Here is a 5,000-nt window from a genome sequence, read left to right as displayed (position 1 = left end):
GGAATTTTAGGAAACGTCCAAAGTGCGTCCGTCACACCAAATGATGAATCATACGCATTATTTACCTGTATATCACATCCACCCACAGGGGCTGGGGATGGGTAGGCATTACTTCGACGAGGACCTCCCATTTGTGGACTTAGATATTATTTGTATCAGTTATTGAAAACAATAATGTCAGAATTGTCCGGAATTGCATACAAGGTGCCACATTCGAATTACAATTGCTCCCGTATTTTGGGGGTCGAGAGAGAAAGAGAGAGCTTTAAAGAACGCTTGGTGGTGATTCACGGTTTTGGTTCGAATAACATCTATCCAGTCGCAGAAAACAAACTCCTATTGGGTTAATGTGAGAAGGAAGGTATATAATATATAATATATATATTGATATATATATATATATATATATATATATATATATATAGAGAGAGAGAGAGAGAGAGAGAGAGAAACGTCCGGCCATCTCTCGGTTTTGGTTTTGGTCCAAATAACATCTATCCAATCGGGGAGACAAACTCCTCCCGGGATTAATATTCCTCTCATTACCGTCGCCATGAACGCGTAGGGAAACTCTCCGGGTTTAATGTCGGCTTCATAATCCCATTAACGGTGTCAAAAGCCTCCTCATTCGCCTTCATTTCCCGTCTAAATTGCAGCTTCCTCCGTTCCGGATACGCGCGCGTGGCATCATCTCCACCAACGATAATGGTGCCGTGAAATGACAGGATCAGCTTCGCTGATATTGCGTTTATGTACTGTATAAGAACTCGCATGCTGTCAGAAAAACGCCCGCGAAGAGGCACTCTTATATACACATAGTATGACGTACAGACATTCTCCCTTGATCTCTCTCTCTCTCTCTCTCTCTCTCTCTCTCTCTCTCTCTGTCAATTATATAAATTAACACATAATTATAAATATGAATGGACACACACACACACACACTACATACACACACATTAATATATAATATATATCATATATATATATATATATATATACGTATATATATATATATATATATATATATATATATATATATATGTATATATATATAGTATATATAAATGTGTGACTTAATATAAGAGAGAGAGAGCAAGGGAGAGTGCCTGTATGTCACATCATGTAATATATACACACACACACTAGCACGTTTTACCTCAGTCACCCCAGCTGATAATTCCTCTTTAATTTTCTTAAGCATTCGTTGAAGGAAGATTTTATCTATGATATGAATCCAGGCACCCTTTCAGATGTTTCATTACCATGTCTTTGTTTAATCAAGGCTGTCTTTATTCATCTGGCTTTTGTATCAATATTTGCTGCTATAAATCATACGTGATAAATTACTTTATTCTGTGGTTATGGTTATTTATATGGTAAAAATAGCTGAGCTCTGTTGTCCATACCTAACTGACGGTTATGTTGTATTAATCTCTGGGAAGTGAATTTCCTGTAAAATCGATGTAAGATTGGTCCAGGCATGGGAGTTGGTATATTCCTTTGTATTTGGGGATTGTCTTTACTGGACGTTAGTCATATATATATATATATATATATATATATATAATATATATATATGAATATATAATAATATATATATATATATATATATAGATTATATATATATATATATGAAATAATAAAACATATAACATGTTCCTGTACATATAAACTAAGTTATGTTCAGTATAATATCATTTATCTTCCCTTACCAAAAAATTTACTGTATTTAGAAAAAAAATCTCAATCTACATTACCACAAACTAACTATAGCTACGGCCAGCTACTGGAAAAGGGTTTGACTATCACGACCTTGCTACCTGCTGTTTAACAATGCTTCCGTTTTTCGCGTATGTTACGATACGTGTAGGAACAGTTTCCGATATACTGACAAATGACGATACCGTCTGTTATATTCAATTTAAGTATTAAAGAATTTTCTGTATTCTAATTTACCCTACACATTTGGTCTCTCAATTAAATCATATCGTACACGAAATCTGACCAGAATGTTGCTAGTGTACGATGATAATGAACCCACAGAACCGTGGCTATATGATAGTCTCCCCCCACCACCTATCACATTCTCTCGCCAAGAATGCCTCCACCCACACTGATGTAAAACTGAGAACGTTATAATACGTTATAATATTGACAAACTTCCTTTCTATTTTGGAGTTCCGAGTTCACCTCATGATACAGTAAAAAAAATATTGGGCGACAAGAAGGCAACCAAGTGTTTATCTATCAAGAATGGCAAGGAGTATGGGACTAGAGAGAGAGGAGAGAGAGAGAGAGAGAGAGAGAGAGAGAGAGAGATAGAGAGAGAGAGAGAGTGAGAACTAATTAATTGAAAATGAAAGTGCTGTATGAAAGAGAGAGATATTGTCAAGATAAATACAATTCCATATTTCTAAGAATATCTACAAATAAAGTTGTAAAATAAATTCGATATTTAAGATCCAAATTCCAGGAACTTCAGAATTAATACTATATCAGAAATTTATATTTCAGGAATCAAGCTAAAGAAGAAGAGGGAGAAGAAGAAAAAAGAAAAGAGACGAAGTCATATCTTACGAATCAAGCGATATCGATGGCTATATAAGGTATGAAGTCATAAATAGCCTAATTTCACGGAGAAAGAGAAGAGGAAGACGAGAAAACAACGATTGAAAAAAAAGAGGAAAAAGAAAAAGAAAACCGAAACAAGCTCGACGAACGGAGGCTTTCTTTGCTAATCAGGCAGAGATTTCCAGCCTTGTTTTGCAGATGACTTGAGGTCGGGCATTAGCTCTCCAATTATTCATGCAAGTCTAACATGAGATCATTGGGGATCGCGGGGGGAAAATGTTGCACTCTAATCCAGCATCTTGACAAGGAAAGGTAATTGATTTCATCAATAGCTCGACGTAAACAAGCCGTGAAGGAGGCAGGCACGGCACGGAAGCGCACCACGGTTGCCGCAGTCTAATAATGTGATTTGACTTAGTTTCGGGACGTTGTTGAGATAAACGTTTCCTCCCAGTGTAATTAACGTGGTGGGGGCGGAGGGGTGGCTAAGATTCGATTGCTTTCGTGATCTAGTTTCTTCAGCGTTCGAATGTACGATGAGTCCTATTAGAGATCGGTTTCTCCAAACGGAATCTTAGTTAGTTCGACTGGTCTGAATAATCATTTAGATTGAAATAAGATTGGGCATTATTTAAACCACCAGTAATATTTTCACTGAATAAAAACTGCATTGGGGGTAGCAGATTAATGAAGACATCTGATAAAAGAATGCATATATATATATATATATATATATATATATTATATATATATATATATATATATAAATATATATAAGCGAATACCACGGGAAAATGATAGTCATTTTATTTCCCGTGGTATTCGCTTATTTATGAAGTCATGTGCATCTACTGTGATTTTTTAAGCATTATATAATATATATATATACTATATATATATATATATATATATATATATATATATTATATATATATATTTATATATAAATATATAAGTACACGTATATAATATATAAATACGTACAATATTCATAATTTCTTATAGGTGAATAAATTTCCCACTTTTGCCCTTATATATATATATATATATATATATATATATTATATATATATATATATTTTATATATATATATAATATATATATTATGTATATAATACATATATATATATATATATCATATATGTATATATATACATATATATACTATATATATATATTACCTATATATTTATGTATATATATATATATATATATATATAATATATAGATATATATATATATATATATATATATATATATATATATATAATATACAGGATGTCTCGAAATTAGAGGCCCCTCTACAGCATAAACTAAAATTGATATGGACAAAAACAAAAGTAATTCAGACCAGGTATTATTTAAGGTTCTTCTCTAACTATTTTAATTATTTTGTGTGGCCTCCATCTGCGTGTACCACAGCCTGCATTCTTGTGGGATATAATTTTCAGCAAATCGCAAAAAAAAGCTGAGACTCACTCCTATTTTCCTGACATTTGCAGTCACCTCTTTTTAGCAGATTGTCGAGGTTTGGAATATCATCATAGTTCACTGAGAGCGTATCATCGTGATCCTTTAAGATACTACCAATGTTTTCACACACATTAAGGTCAGGGGAACTACCCGGAAATTCACTTGACGAGAAGAAATTGATACCAATTTTTCGAAGCAGCTCCTGTGTCTCAAGAGCCTTGAAACATGGTGCCTTATCATGCAAAAATGTGACTTCTTCAACAGATAACACATTTTCAGAATCTTTGAGGGAAGGAGATACTCCACCAGTAAGCACAGTTTCTCTGAAGTATTTGTCATTCTATGACTGTCCTTTTTCTTTGATCCACAACCTTTTAAACAGAGAAAAATGCCCAAACATTGAGAGAAATTTCACAAATTGGCGATAGCGCACGTCATCGCTGATATCATCCAACTTTGCAACTCAAATGATGTAATTTTTTATGATTTGGCTTCCTGACTGTGTAAATGAAGAATTCATCTGATGTGGCAACATGGAGAAAGTCAGCTTTATCCCAATTTTTAAAAAATAAACCATAAAACCATGAACGGTCTTCTCTCTGTTGTTGAGTGATGTTGGGCTTGCTGATAACATGAAATGGCTTGATACCAGATTTTTTCAACTCATGATATACAGCACTATAACTTCTCTTCCTTCCCCCCCTTTTGTTTCTAGTTAAAAGTGCCAGTTTACGTAAAGACTTTCTTGGTCCACCCACTGCCTCAGCTATGATGTCTTTTGACTCATGAGAAAGGACTTCATGCATTCCAAGATTCTCACTGTTTTCGCGATGACAGTCATATGAGTTTTTGTTCCAGTTTCTTTTAACAAAGGATTCATCTCTTTTAATGTATTAAGCCATCCAGGAACGTGAAATGAAGGATGCACCAGCATCCCTGGTCTCTCTGAAGT

This window comes from Macrobrachium nipponense, chromosome 12, assembly GCF_015104395.2.
Source record: "Macrobrachium nipponense isolate FS-2020 chromosome 12, ASM1510439v2, whole genome shotgun sequence".
NCBI lineage: Eukaryota > Metazoa > Arthropoda > Malacostraca > Decapoda > Palaemonidae > Macrobrachium > Macrobrachium nipponense.
This window is presented reverse-complemented; position numbering follows the sequence as displayed.